General features: G+C 38.6%; 1 protein-coding gene across 13 annotated transcripts in view; it reads left to right on the top strand.

The window, feature by feature from the left end:
* Positions 1 to 16,502, top strand: part of DGKI (diacylglycerol kinase iota) — a 423,828-nt gene that overhangs the window by 383,460 nt on the left and 23,866 nt on the right. The gene's annotated exons all lie outside the window — the stretch shown is intronic.

Genomic DNA, 16,502 nt, shown 5'->3' with positions numbered 1-16,502 from the left:
ATTACCACATTCAATTATGATTACTGAAAGCATTAAAATATATTTCCTTGCATTTTTGTTGATTTATAACTTGATGTTAAGATCCTATAGCCGCTGCACACTGTAATTTCTGCCTTTTAACATTTATTTTTGACTTAGTTGCAGAAGTAACTAGTTAATGCTCACCATCAGTCATTATGTTGATGTCTCTCTAGTTGTTTTGGTTGTCTGATCCTCATCAGCTAGTAAATTCCTTAGGAAAATCTACTGGGAATAGTATTTCCTGAGTTCTTTCATGTAATAGGGGTTCATCTGAGCCTTTTACCCTTGAAAATTAGTTGTGCCGCATACAAAATCGTTGGGTCACATGTTCACTCCTCAGTATTTTAAATTTTCCATTTTCTCCTAGTATAAAGCATTACTGTTAAAGTCTAATGGTATCATTCTTCTTATGAAAGTGACATTTTTTGTCTAGATATCCAAAGGATCTTTTATTTTTCTTTATGTCCAGTACTTTAATGAAAATGTGCCTTAGTATAGAACACTTTGAGACATTATTGTTCTCAGATATATAATATGCTATTTAAATATATAGTTTTAATTTTTAAAGAAAATTTCAGAAAGTTTTCTTGAATTAAGTGTTCATATTTGTTCTGTTGTTTTGCTCTGGTTTTTTTCTTCAGGAAATCATTTTATTTGTTTGTTTTATCTTTTTGCCTATCTTCAACATTTGCCATTCTCTCTCTCATTCCTTTTGTCTCTTTTCTTGTTTCTTTTTTGATTTTTAAAAGGTTCCTTGTTTGTATCTTCTACTTTTCCTAAGGCTTTCCTGGTTGCATTTATTTCCGTTCATGTTCCTTCTAGTTTAGTCTTAATTTGCAAAATGCTCTTTTTCTTTTATTTCTAGTTCTTTGTTGAATTATATCACCTCATTTCTGAATTATTCTAATTCTGATTCATGCTATTTCTTTATTTCATGTATCACTTTACTGCTGTCTTTAAAATCCCTTGAATAGTATGTTACTTTTTTTTTGAGCAAGTCTTTGCAATGCACTTTCGTTGTCTGTACCAATGTTATTCTGTTCCTTATTCTCTTTTCTAAAATAATTATGAGATTTTTACCTCATTATCTTTCTGTTTCTATTTTCATATGAAATTAGTTTATCTGAATTTTAGGAAGAAAAATATTTCAGTTAGCTCTTCTAGCCTCAGAGAGCTCATTCTTCTCTTGGTTTTGTGTACCGTTAAGAATATGGTAGATTGTTTCTCAGACTTCCTGGCTCTGACTCTTGTTCTCACTTTCATCCAGACCTCATTCCTTCTGTTGTCTCTGTTCTGCTCAATGTATGTTCCGCTCACAGAAGTTTGCCCTCACTTTGGGTCCTGTCTTGAAGGGGAGTCCTAGTTGGTCAATTTTGAGAGTTCACTGCAGCTACAATGCTCTGGGTATCTTAGTCCTTTCTGGGGCCCTCGTGCTTGTGAGCCACAAAAATGGGAAAAACTGCTGAGTTTCTGTAGCTGGTGTCATGTTGATTGGCCCATTGTACTTTTCAGGGAATATCTGTTGGTTATTTTGAAGCTTTTCCATTCTCAGGTCCATCACCTGCCCCACTGCTTCCCTAAACTTTCCTGTGCAGACACTGGTGGAATGCAGGTCTTTTGGCTGTTGGTGGCTTCTCTCCAGGCACTTGAAATTTTGAGGTTTATAAGGGTAACTTACCTTATTTTGTTTTAAATGTTTTTGGTTCTTCTAATTTCTCTATTTCTCTCTATGTGGAGATTCAGGAATATTCAAAATGTCTACTGCATCTATTGCCACCATCTTCCCAAATTTCCTGATTTTTTTTAATCCAGCATTTTAGTTTACATTGTTAGAAAAGTGCAGTGTATCTCACTCCCCTTACTATCGAACAGAGAAACCTATATTCAAATAAAGGTTAAACATCTTGAGAGTTATATTTTTAAAAAAATTCTATGATACTTTCTGAAATCGAAAAATTAGAAAAAGAATAATTGATTTTTGATAAACTAAGTTTAAGGGATTAATTATTTGACTCCTTGTGTTTTAGCAAAATAATTTTAATTACTCCTTTGAAATTATTTGGGATAAAATACTCTTATCTGAGCTTAAAACTAAAAAGATATCAACATTTATTAAAACTTTATAAGTGTCAGGCAGTGTCCTAAGATATGCTCTGTTGAGGCTTAAAGTGATTAAATAGCTTCTTTAAGGTGACACCCAACTAATATATACTTAACCAACCACTCTAAATGTTTTATATATACTTAATCTTTACAACAGTCATAGTACTACTGTTATTCCTCTTTTACAGATGAGGAAAGCAAGGCACAAACCTATTAGGTGACTTGTCCAATGTCACATGCAGAGCCAGTAAGGGTTAGAACTAGGATTCAGACTCTGGTAATCTAGATCCAGACGCTATTCTTAGCCACTCCCCTGTACTCTCTTTCAATAGCATTGCTGAGATTTGAGCTCATGGAATAGGAAATCATGATTGTTTTTGTTGAATGGAGACTTCATCATTATGGGGTGGGGTTTAATCATTAAAGAGGGAGGATTTTGATTTTGGTTTGTTTTGTTTTGTTTTTTCATAACAATGAGCAGTACCCTTGACACATAAGAACAATTCAAAGGTATATTCCTGATCCACTTGTCCTTCCCCCATACTTCTATAATCAAGGAAACAGAGATCTAATTTCCTGTCAATAGCACTCATTCTTAAAAAGGAAGAATTCTTGAAAGAAAGCTATTTCCTTGAGGAAATAATCACAATAGAAAGACAATTATTATGACCAGAATAGTGAAGTGAATTAAGAAAGTTAGAAGTTTTCCCCTTTTATTTTCTATAAGCCATTTATCAGTGAAATGTGATGAGTAAATCTGGCTGATGATACAGATGCAAACATCTGCAGATCTTTAATTGCCTTGCTAGGAAGAACTTTCAGTATTGGCCGTCACAGTATGCCACTTTGCAATGACTTTGGGCTAGCTAATGCAAAGTTGCTAGAGTGTTTTCTTCTGCCCTATATTCAGTTTCTGACTATGGAATCTCCCATTGGCTTTTTAATTAGATTCAAACTTTTTAGTGCTCACTTTTGAGGCTCTTCCTCACCCTGGTTTAGCTCATGTTGCTTTAGTGAATTATTTCTACTCCCTGCTTGTGGGCCCCTCTCCAGATCCCAGCTCCCTTGTATTCACTCAGCCATATGGTTTCTATCAGCTCCTACCATCTCTCTGGCAGATCACCTTCATTGTCCTTCGTTCAAGTCCCTCCTCAGTGCTCATTAATCCCCTAGTCTTGGAACCACCTCCGTAGATTCTAAGGACAAATAATGATGAATTTTCCTGACAACTCGAATGCCCATGATTTCTCCTTCCTTACTGTTTGAGTGTATTCCAAATGTTTTTCCCTATGAGTGGTGTTGCCCTTCTTATTTAACTATAAACCCATGAATAGAGATGTTGCCCCACTCTACGCTGTGCGCTGGCACAGAATCCATTCCCTCTATACAAGTCTCACTGTTAGGTTTGCTGCAGTATGTGGTGTTGGCAAACAGAAACTTTCAATACACATCTTTGAATTCCATTGTAGGTCATTAGCATTGTTCCCTGTTGTTGAAGATAGGTTAGTCCTGGTCCTTTTCCAAAGAAACTCAGTTACTAATGTGCTGAAAAGATGGCCTTTTATGGTGGTCTCACTGGGGGCTCCCCAAAGACTGTGTGAAAGGAAAAGGAATAAATGGCCGCATGCTTTTCCTTGGCTAGTCTTCTTTCACATTTCCTAGGAAAACAGACCTTCACTGCTGATTAAAAAACAAAATAAAACAGAACAGGCAAACAAAACAAAACCAAACCCCCTGGGCTTTCCAAAATCAGGTTATATTACTTTATATGTGTCCTGACCCCACCATTCTGTCTCATTCTAAATCTCCCTATTGATTGTAACCATATAATCCTTTGATCCTTTTGGTTTCTTTGGAAGGCTTTGTTGGTGGTAATTATCTAATGATCTTTTGAAGCCTTATTATAAATGTGTGTGTCGGGGGTGTGCTCTGTACTAAGATTTACCTATGACTTTGCTGTAGACTGCCTTTGGCCTCAAAGGATATTTAAGTTAAAAGTATTTAAACGTTGCAAAAAAAGAAAGTAACAGAAAAAAGGAGAGAGTTAGAAAGGGAGGAAGGCTAATCTCCTGGTTTGCCTTTAATTGGATGGGTGGAAAGAGGCAATCAAATAAGATGATGTGTCATGAATTCTCTGGCGACAATGAAGCTATCATAGATTTCATTCCTACAGGTAACTCACTATAGTGTTTAAAAACGGACTGGGAAATGCCTGCCTTCATCCCTATGTAGCCATCCATGACAGCAGAAATGAAGAATCGAATTATGCTTACTTTTTAAAGTTTACCGTGTTTAAGATTTTAGCTGTAAGAAATGATTTGATCTGGGTTATATTAGTATCCATGTAACCAAGGGGCTAGGCAAGTACACTGAAGTTATTGTAGTACAATCTTTATACGAGGATAATTATTCTCCATTTGTCTGTTTTCTACTTGACTAGAAAACCTAATATTCAGTGACAACTGTTTTGCCAGTGTGCTCCACCTAAGGTTTATTTTTCATTTTGGTGGCTTCTTCTCCCAAAGAACTGGGTAGACACTGGCGACTGGTTTCCCTGAATCATCATCTTAGCCTCAGCATCTCTTATCATGATTACCAGTTGCAAAATATTAGAATGTATTGTTAACTGTTCGGTTGGTTCCTAGAAGGTTAGTCCTGGATATGTTATTTCAACCTGTATGTTCCAATGTCTTGGAAGCATTTTTTTGTGTATAGTTTTGTTTGCCCAGGCTGTCTATTACAGCTACTTAGGCCTGGGCTGCGCTGGATAGACCTTAGAAAATATTCATCAGTCCAGCTCTTTTACAAAATAATAAAGTCAGTTAAAATACTTCCTCTTTTTGCCAGCCTTCTTTGTCAATCCTCATTTTCTGGGTCCATTTTGGGTGCACCAGATTTTAGGGCGTGACTCTCTTGGCTTCATACAACATCCCTTTATCACTCCACATAACACCTGTAAGCAGTTCTTTACTACAGCGTTTCCTTCCCCCAGCACCGCAACTTTGTTTTCTGTACTGTAGGGGAGGAAGACATTTCCTCTTCCCAAATGGGGGTTCGTCTGGCCGGAGAACGAATTAAATTCACACAAGACAGAATAGCAAGAGAAAATTAAACAAAGCTTTATGAGGAACCATGGCCCGTGGCCTTTCTTCCCGAAGGAAGAAAGGGCACGGAAGAAGTGGGGTGCACATAGTGGTTATATACCCCCAAACAGGGTGTTTCACATGTGATTGAAATGTCCCTCCCACAATAGTCACAAGATTGCCCTGTAGGCACATTGCTTGATGGACACAGCAGGTAATGGTCTGCTATCTTCGTGGGTGTAGCAGGAGGCAAGTTTATTGTCTGGAGCTGGGCGATCACAGGTGAGCGCAGCAATCAGTTCCTTCCCTAAGGAAAGATGCTTAATCCTTAAAGAAATGACAACATTGGGAGGGGGAGGGAAGTCAGTTACAGGAGGTTACCAGACAAGCACAATAAAATGCAGATTTAAGTCCTTGCCTTTGGTATCGATTAAGAGTTTCTAGAGAGAAGGTCATCGCCTTTCTTCTTCCTGGTACAGAGAGGGAGGCACCTTTTACAGATAGAGATTTACCTTACAAATGTAAATGTGTCCTAACAAAGGGCAAGTTCCATTCCTCAGAGCCTCCTTCCCTGTCCCAGTTTATCAAAAGCCATCAGCCTCAAATGATCCTAATGCCAAAGAGACATATCTTGGGGTGGCCAGTTCCAGGTCCCCACACTATAAATAGACCAGATATGTCCTATTTGTGTGGACTTATGGAATTATTCAAGCTTATTATTTTCTAAGTTTCCTGGAACTGAACACTTCCTTGAGGTTATGTCTCAATGGGCAGGGAATGACTTGTATCATTCCTGACATAGGTCTCTTGAGCATGGCAGTGGAGTTGGGCAAGGACAAGAGCCTTGGTCTTGGAGTGGGAAGAACCAGGCACTGCCCTGGCTCTGCTCTTCTCAGGCTGGGTAATCTCGGGCAGATCACTTCCCTCAGACCTTGGTCTTTTCAGCAAGCAGGCTGAGCTGGCAGACATCTAAGGCCTCTTCTGCCCCAGACTCAGGCCTCTGAGCCAGGAAAGAATATTGGGCGATGAAACATGTGAGGAAAAACCAAAAATGTCATTTTCAGTTTTGGAAGGGTATTTTGGAGACACCTATGCCCTGCTCTCCGTGGGGCACGTGTATGGATCTCTGCAGATGTGTGCAGGTCTGTTATATTCTGCTTGAGATGACAAAAGCACCACAATTTCCATACCTCACCATGTTCCCACTTTCTGAAAAGAAAGAAAATCAACTTTGCAAGTGTATAAATGCTGCAGGCCACTTTCACACTGGTAGCTTTCTTTAACAAGGTAACGAAATACATTGCTATTTAATTATGCAGCTTCTAGCTTTTCTCCTGACAAAGCAGAGCCCCATTGCTTATTGAAAAAGGGATTTGTAATCTGCCAGAATCCACTCAATTTTGCTCAGTCTGGTGACATTTCCACCTCCTCTTTGACCCTGGTAAGTGAAGGCAATTATTTCAGCCATTGTGAAAACAAATTAGAGGGGTGTTTTGCAAGACAGCAAAACAGTCACTTGAACCATACTGTTCCTGTAACTGTTGGCTCTGTTTCTCTGACTGTGCCCCTCTCTAGTCCTCATATCTTCCCTAACTAACCCTGCGTGGCCATCTAAAGACATTCTTCTTCGGGCATCTGATGTCCCAGTGATCTTTCCTTTCTTCTATATATTTAAGCTCCTTTTATCTTTGAGGAAGAGGGTGATCCCCCTGGCCAAGGATATATTTGGAAAATGCAGTTGCTAAATGGTTTTCATTGACATTAAAAAAAAAACGGTCTTTGGCCTCACGTTACTCTGGGAGTCTTGGAAGGTGTTCCACCAGAATCTCGTTTTTCACTCTATTTCTGACTCATTTCTCCCTACCCCCATTTCCAACATCCTACTTTATTAAGCGGAACTGCTTATCACCTCTTCCTTCATGCCAGCCGGTGTTCTCTGTAGAAAATTCTCCTCCATCTTTTCTGCCAATGCAAATTTTCCCTTTTTGAACAACTTCTTACAAGTTTCCTAGGAAGTCATTCCGTACGTCACTCTATTTCTTCAGCAATCAGGGGCTATGTTTGGATGTATAAGTACACGCTTATTACTTTATAGATACTCTCACTTTCTTAAAAGTATATGAATTCCTAAGAAGAATGAAAGTTTAGTCTTCATTTTGTTTCTCTTCACAGCAACTGGACAGTAAAATCTTCTCTGTAATAAATATCATTGAAGATTTACTCATACACCGAAGCCTATTCTATTCTGCCTCTTTTGAGCAAGCTTCAGAACTAACCATTTACTTTATAATTCTTGCTTCTAAGGCATGATATTGCTTAGTCAACTTAGTGTAATGTTGAAGTGACAGTTAAGACTTATTTTTCATTTCTCTGAAATAAAACGCTTAATTTTTCTATGCTTCCAAATAATATCTGTTGTATCCTTATATGGAGATGATTCAAAATAAGTGTGTTATTGTAACTTAATTGCAAATATAAGTTATCATGTCTATCTTTCCACTTATAAGTAAGAGCAGGCTTTAGAAATTTCATCTTTTTTAAAATTGTTCAATTATGCTGTGTGTGCATTTTGCTGATGTATGCCCCTGAAAATGACCTGTGTTATATTCACTCCTTCTACGCTTTACTTTTGTTCCAAGGAGGAATGTTTTGGCTAAATCTATTCTTCTCAGTTAAAAAGACCTCCATGTTACAGAGTGGTCAGCATGCTGTTAGGCAATGATAAGGTACTTACTGTGCATCCTGATGACCAGATGACCCATAAACCTATCATCTTCTTGAGCTCTAGAACACATTCATTTGTACTTGGATCCTGCCCTTCAACACCATTTCCCACGCAGTCTTGATGTTTGGTTAAAACCAATAGCCATCCATCACTTTCAGGCCATGTCAGATCTGCTTACAGCTATCACCGAATGAGATACGAGCACTCTTTTTCAACCCAAGGTTCTTTTAAAAGTCCTGAAGGACACTGGTAAAATACATCAAATGAACTCAAGGAGACCTATCACAGAGGAATGTGGCCTGACATTGAGGGAAGGGATGAAACCAAAGCCCCGATGCTCTCACTAAGATCCTCAGTGAAAGTCAGTAGGAGCTAAGGCCAGCAGCAGCTTCCCTTCTACTTGGCACTTTCCACTCATCTGTGAGGCTAACAAAGACCTTTTTTATTAGTGCTTCCATTTCTCTTACCTCCTCAGGATTATAGCTTTATCATCCAAAAGCCAGGAAAGCAAAATAAACAAAGTTAGTCAATCTAAATTAAATTCTCTCAACATTCTGAGGATGAAGGACTTTTGGAGAATACTAGAATTTTTTTTTAATCCCTTACATTGCTAATGCAGTTGTATTACTTTATTCAGATGTTAAGAAGCAGAAAGTGTGTTATTGTGTACTATAACTATTTTGGGTTCTTGAATTTAGTAAAGTGTAATCAGATTAAAACCCTTTACAAATATGAAAAATCCTGTTGGTGGAAGCCTAAAATTTATTGAACAAAAATAGTTGATGGTTCAGTTATGTAATGTTAATGCTAAAAATGAATTTATGTTTTTCTAGTTTTAAGGGAATAGTTGGATATTACTTTAGAAGGTGGTATTATATAAAAAGATGTGTTGACACACTATAGCCAAAGATGATAATATTAATATATAATCACTAGAGAAGAAAACATTAATTTTGAGTTGTATAGATTCTCAAGAAGATATTTTCAAGAACCCCTCTCATCTCCCTTGTGACTATTGGCACATGTTTTACACAGCTGGCTGAAAGTTACATACTGTGACTGTGGAAAAGAGTGAACCCAATTCGTCCCTTAACCTATGAACTTGTCTTCACTAACCCAATGCTCAAAGAAAATTAGCCCATGAAATTTGTTTTAACACTGAGCCAAGGCTTACTACTGATGTCCTAGGAAGTAACATGTATTATTACTGAGTATAGGGCTGTGATTTGACCCATAAGATAAACATTTCTAGTTTGTTGAGATAATTGCAATAGTATTTCACTGCATGTAATAAGCGCTATTAGACACCAAAGAGATTTGAAAATATTTTCAACTCCAGAATTGACTGCCAGGTGCAGCAGGGGACAGTAAAGTGGACTTTCTTCCATTCCCTGGAGTATCTTCCTTGATCCAGAGTTCAAAAAGTATTGAAATGATAGCAAGTTGAATCACCAGGCCACGATCAACCAAATATTGATTAAGTACTTCACGTATTTTCTGTACTATAGTGTTTTCAGTGAAAGATGGAGTGTGGATAAAACAAAGAGAAAAAAAATGAAAACATGGTCCTTGTGCTTGTGGCTTAATTGCAGAGATGGGACTGAGACATGTGAGACAATGAGAAGAATTTCACAACAGCGGATGAACAAATGGGATGTTTGGGAGAGACATCTGGTCCCTGCACTGTTTATAGCTAATTCCAGGGGTGAATAGGAGAAGTGGAGCTGACTGCTTCTGAAGGGAGTACATCCTGGGTCTCTGGCAGCAAGGTGGAGGTTTTCTGCCAGGAGGGAACACTGGATGGGGACTGTTTGTTTTTTCTCCAAACAGGAAATCTCTTCCATGCTAATAGGTAGCTTCAAAAGGATTGCTGCAGCAGATGGAAAGAACCCATATACATTCATGCATTCAATTAGCAGGGGCTAATTGAATTTGAGGATTAACTCTGTCATTAGAAACAAAACCTATTTATGTCTCCTGTCTATGGTTACACACTTTAAGAGGGATTTGGCACAGGTGGAGCTTGAGTATTAGACCACTGTAGCATTTAATGGCCTTTATATGCACTGATGGATTAATCCCGACAATGATGGGATGATAAGAGAATAATAGAATATGTAAGACTTATTCTCTGCACCCTCCACTGCATATTTCTGTGGCGAAGGAGAAGCTGGTAGGCAGAGTGAGGGATTTAGACTAGAGTTCAGTGAGTGGTTGCCCCCTCCTCTTTTTCCTCCTGAAAGTAAATGGGCTCTTCTCTCACATCAGATTATTAAAGAGAGATTCTGTACAGAGCTCACTGTAGATAGAATTCCTAATTCAGTTCAACAAACAGTTGTTGTCTGCTTAGTCTTCTACTTGCCTTTCTTCTTCCTGCTCCAAAATGCTGATCTTTCAGATAAGCAGTTCTCAGCCTTTTTAATTTTCCTGCTGAGATACTCATCACAGAAAACTGATGACATTGTTTTTAAAATATACTCCCATAGGTGACACAGGTAACAAAGGCTATTTGTTCATGCCCATTTCCCAGTGCTAACTGAGTCAACCCAACCCTCTGACTCAAAGCACATCACAATGCAAGCGGATGATGTGACAGATTGTATTTTCCAAAAACAGCCACAGCATTATCTCCCATCCCACAATATTCTTCTTGCAATATGATTTTGACACTCTTGCCATCAAGATATGAGGTCTGTGCCCTCTCTCCTTGGATATGGGCAAACTTGAGACTGTAGTAGAAGTGACAATGTAGTTTCCAAGGCAAGGACTTTCACTGGGCTCTCTTGGGATGCTTGCTTTTGAAACCCCACCACCATTTCAGGAGGAAGCCCAAGCAGCCTATGGAAGCCCACACAAGAGGAACCAAAGCCCCCTGCTGAAGCCAGCACCCAGGTACCAGTCATGTGTCGTCATCCTGAAAGTGGATCTCTCAGCTGTCAGTGAAGCTGCCCCAACTGATGCCAGGTGGAGCAGAGACAAGCTGTTTCTGCTGATCCTGGCCCATATTGCAGATTTTTGAACAAAATAAGTAATTGTTATGTGTTAAGCCACCATATTTTGGGATGATTTGCTATGTAGTAGCAGAAAAGTGATACAGATTTGTGTGTAATTATGAGAATAGTCTTGAATATGTCCTAATATATTATAAAAACCCCTCAATATTCTAGCTATTATTGTTAACAAATAACTTGACATGTATCTTATTATCAATTGTCAAAACCTCCTCTAGGCCTAGATTAAAATGCAGAGGTCTTTAAAAGTATCTAATTCCTCCTTTCTCTTATCTCATCTTGGACTTGTTCAGTATGACCATGTAAAATAATATTAATTGCAGTCATTTTTATGAACTGCTTCTCATTTATGCCTAGTTAGCATAATTCACACTGGTTATCCATACCATTAAATGTGTGTTAGATTACCTGTGCTATGTTTGACGATTATACTAAATTCCATTTTGGGGAGCTAAGCATTCACAGTTTGTTGCTCATGTACCATGGCTGGCTGCTCACAAAGTAGAAAAATTGGACAGAATGTTTCCGATAAGGAAAATACAGGAAAAGCTATAAAGAAATATGTATCTCAGAGAAGTGGGCTCTTGGGTAGTCGAGAGTGCAAGCTCTCTGGTACAGTAAATTACTCTGAATAAAGGAAAAGTATGAAGACTCCAGTTATGATCAGATGAAGGGAACTGTGAACATAACATTTGCCATGAGTGTGCTCATTATTCAATGTCTCCTCTGGCATAAAAAGCCTTGGTACTTAAAGCCGTACATAGACTTGACTTCATTTTGTATGTGATGCATTCATGGAATTTTTATTTATTTATTTACTTATTGTGAGGAAGGTTGGCCCTGAGCTAACATCTGTGTCAATCCTCCTCTTTTTGCTTGAGGAAGATTGCGGCTGAGCTAACATCTGTGCCAATTCTCCTCCATTTTATGTGGGATGCTGCCACAGTGTGGCCCAACAAGCGATGCCAGGCCCACGCCCAGGATCTGAACCCGAGAATCCTGGGCTGCTGAAGCAGAGTGCGCAAACTTAACCACCATGCCACCGGGCCAGCCCTACATGAAACTTTTATTTGGGTTATTTGCTTTAATTTTTGCCCACTCTACTCCAAATTAAAGGGGAGACAGCAAGGTGGCAAGAACTCTGACCTAGGGGTCAGAAACAATAAAATAAAAGAAACAAAGAAAAAAGTCAACAAGAGTCCCTCTGTCTCCCAGCTGGATTGCTACTATCTGTGTGACCTTGGAAAAATCAGTTCACTTCTCAAGCCCCAGTTTCCTCATCTGTGAAATGAGAGGGTTAGACTAAGGCCAAATACAGCTCTGGAATGTGCAATATGACAATTTCTGAAGGGATAGTCTTAGGCTGTGATTCTGCTTTGCAGATGAAAAGATTTAGGAGTGAAAAGTATGCAGACCTTGGCAAAGCTAGATATGCATTTATGATTCTCGATGAATCAACTGATTTTTTTCCCCTAGGTCTCCACAAGCGATTCTTTGTTCAGTAGTTTTTGTTTTTATTTTTATTTTTTTATTTCACAATTTTTTTTAAAAAAGATCTAAATGACTGCTATCATTAGCAGGAGACAAACAATTTGGCCATAGAATATTAATTTAAGAACTGAAAAATAATTGAATATGAAAGATTAACTTTTTTAATAGATGTAAATGCTCAGAGTTTTAGCTCTATTTTATATATCATAATGTAGTTGTTTTAGTTGACTTATTGAGAATTACGTACATATGGGTTTGCCAAGTTCTGTATACTTTTTATTCTTAAATATTTTTATGTGCAAAACAGGAATCACAACTTAAACTATCTCTTCAGAAGTAGTCACATGCCAACTTCTAGAGCTGTAATTATCCTTGGTTTAACTCTCGTTTCACAGATGAGAAATGGTTGTTTTCCAGTGTAATGGGGTGAAAAACACCAATATTCCATGGTGTTCTCTACAGAAGACCATAATGGTCAGATTCTCTATTTCTTGAGCTTATTTGCAAGACAGAGTCAGGAAAGAACTGAGTTAATCTTCCTTTTCCTAATGAGAGAACTAAAGCTTTGTAAAGTAACTTGCCCAAGGTTCCAGCTAGTTAGTGGTGCTTACAGGACTTAAACTCAGGCTCTGATTCTAGACTCAGTTACAATATATCCCTTCCTAATTTGGACTTGTTGCCAAAACGTCAGCTCCCTGAGAGGATGGATTTTGTTTTGTACAGTTACATCCCCACGGCCTTGAACCAGGCCTGGAATGGCAGGAGCAGGTGGGCCAGCAGTGGCCCGTGGACTGTTATTTCTCTTTCCATATTTCAGGTGATAGGAGCCTCTTTTCCTTCCATGCACAGATGTCTGAGGTCATCTGGACTCTTGGGAATCCAGGCCTGAGAAAGAGAGACTGTAAGAAGGAAGATGGTGACTCCCTCCTGACATTCCTGGCTTCTCAGTTCCAAATTTCTGTCTCAGGATGTTTACTGGATAGCAGTTTATTGGAAGGCATAGTGCTGAAGGAAAAATAAACCGTTTCATGTGAACTAATGATTCCAGTTCTAACCTCCAAAAATGACAAACTTCTCAGTTCTCTACCTTCTTACTTTCCTATCTATAGGATACAAACTGTATAAGTTTGTGATTTAATTGTCCAGGAAACTTAGTATTAATCTAACCAATAACTTTTACGTCCCATTGACGATTTGACTTCCCTTGCTTCTTTGATTTTGGGAGCCTTGTTTCCTCAGTATGAAGGAGTTTTAGAAAAGGTGAGAAGGCGAGCTCGGAGCTTAAGAAATAATAAAGAATAATACTGTAATCATAACAGCTCATTATTTGTTTTTAAGCTTCATCTTTCAGAAGGTTATTATTTGGAGTTGAATACTAATGGATTCAGGCTCTCTTTATGCAGAGGAAACATTAAACAACAGTTTTCATAGGGAAGGACATTAATCAGGAGAGAGAAGTGGGCCTCATGCCTAATAATTTTGCATAACAGCTACCCTTGGGTGTATTGCTTGACTTGAAAATAAATATTTATGCTTTCCATCTCCAGCACAATTGGGAATTACTTGTGGTTATGATTCATTCTGTTATATGATCTTCTACCTGTTCATAGGGACTTTAAACTGGGAGGCTGTTGGAAACCAACAAACATAGATAAAAATGCTTGTGGAGGAGTCTGAGGAAGAAATTGAAAGCCGCTTTAATATGGGCAATCTGGAGAAAATGAGCCAAGAGCAGGTCATAACTCTGCTTCCAGGAGGGGAGGGCAGAATCAAACTGGCATGCTGAGGGATATTTATATGCTCCTCTGATTCACTTTTAACTCTGCAATAGCTTCTCATCACCTGCAGGATAAAACCCAAGTGTCTTGTTTTGACGCAAGAGGTGCCCACTGGAGTGGTCCCTGTGGAGCTCTGCAGTCTGGTACTGAGGCCACTCTCCACCTCAGATGTGATAATACACCGCTTTGCAGGGTCCCTCAGACAACATGACTCTTAATTTCTTTGTTCATATCCTCCCTTCATCTTGTAAGGATTTTCCAAATCTTCTTTGCTAATTAAATCCACTTATCATGGAAGAGTCAGCTTAGACTTCACCTCCTCCAGGAAACCTTCTTTGAACTCCACAGCTAGCCAGTAAGTTTTCCCTCAGTCTCTCGTATGATCATTCATTCATTCATTTTTAGTTGTCCTTAAATAGGCTTTGTCCTGGGGATTTTTTCATCATCTTGATTTATTGCTTATAGGCACCAAATTTTATTACACAAATGCTTTCAGTTAATGAGTTCATTTTTCTTTTCTCTCTCCTTGATTCTTTTTCTAGTTCCCTTTTTTTTCCTTTGAATTTCTGGGGAATGTTTCAATATGATCTTGAAAACATAGATTCTGCGTGTGTTTCAAAGCTTTTATTAGCTGCCCCCTCGGGCAATTTCCCTAACCTTATTTCTTTCCTAATATGAATATTCTACCTCAGTCAAGAGAACATGCTGTAGTATAAAGGTCCAAATTCCCAGACCCACAATTGCTAATACTTTCCGCTGCCTCTCCCTCCTGTCTGCTGACTTAGGGTTTACTTCTTGGGGTTAAGCACCATCTCATTGGCTCCTTCATCCATGCCTCTCATCTGATGGGTGCAGTGTCAACAGAGATGTGTCTACTTGACTTCACACACCAATTTGACCCTTATTGCTGGGCTCCTGCTGAAGTGTCCATATGTCTTTTTCATGTATTTATGTACAGTCACAAAAGTATTGAAAACTACCCCTTCTGTTAATAGAACATCTATTTATCTAGCACTTTTTTGGTTTCATCCTTAGTACAGAGAGGTGAGCAGGGCAGCTGTTAGTCTTATTTTATAAATAAGAAAATTCATTCGAAAAGACTGAATAGCTTCTTAAATTTATGTGTCTAGTAAATTACAGAGATTAGAACTAGACTCCAATCCCATGCCTTTTCACAACACTGTAACCTGACAACCTAGAGAGAATTTTCTTCTGTTTTCTGTAGGCCTCATAGAGCCTAGTAGAGCTCTCTATGGTCAGCTCACAGAGGGCACTGGACAGAGGCTTGGACTGGACACAGAGACCAGCATGGTGATGATTGGACCACTACTCTCTGTGCCCCAAGAGAGTGACTTTACTCTCAACTCCAGTGTCCCCATCTATAACATGAAGAGTGAGAGACACGTTTCCTTAGGTTCTTTTGACACATAACATTTTATTACTTCCCTTACTGTTATTTTTTTCTCTCTCCCCTTTGCACTTCTCTTTTTGCTTTCTTTTCACTCAGTTCAGCAACTAATTGTTGTGCATCAACAATGTGCCAAGCATTGTGGTAGGAACCATAGGGAGAGGAAAAGAGTATATTTCTTACAGCTTGTTAAGGAAAGGAAACAGTCTTCCTTCTCTTTCCTGTTCACCTTTTTTCTCCATTCTTTTCTTCTTCCTGCATCCTTCTTCCTCTTGTGCTTAAGTAGGCATCATCATTTCCACAGTTTTTCAAGGCCTCTGCTTTGGTCAGAGGGAAGGCACTCAGCCCTGGGCCAATGAATGAGTTTAACATGCCTGTGGTCCTTTGCGCCTAGTGACCCAGGACTCATCGATGCTCAATATAAAAGATTTGAGAGCTTCATTCCGTGACAGCCAGGGGCTCCAAGTGCTTTGATGTGTGATACTACATTTTTGGCTAACTCTATATGAGACACTACTCAAACAAGAAGAGCAAAATGACACTTTGAAAAGTAAATTTAAATTATTTTCTTTCAAATTTTTGTGACGTTAAAGCCTTAAAATAATATGCTTTTTGAGTAGTTTTAGAATCTAGGTGTTTATTTTCTGAAGGGACTATTTCTACTCAAATGCAAATGTTCCCTTTAGGAATCATAATTGCATTAGACACTCATATATACTTTTCCCTTTTGTCAGTCATATTTTCTCATTCTTCTACACCCTACGTGACATGCACATGCACTTCTGTTTTTTCTCCCTAAGGCTAGATAGTTTTACAATTAGTTTAGGTTATCTAAGACTTTTAGAGTTCCTTCCATAAAAGTCACTGATGAATTTGATGCTA

Source organism: Equus caballus, chromosome 4 (genome assembly GCF_041296265.1).
Source record: "Equus caballus isolate H_3958 breed thoroughbred chromosome 4, TB-T2T, whole genome shotgun sequence".
NCBI lineage: Eukaryota > Metazoa > Chordata > Mammalia > Perissodactyla > Equidae > Equus > Equus caballus.
Note: the sequence above shows the minus strand (reverse complement) of the source record. Positions and strands in the feature narration are given on the sequence as shown.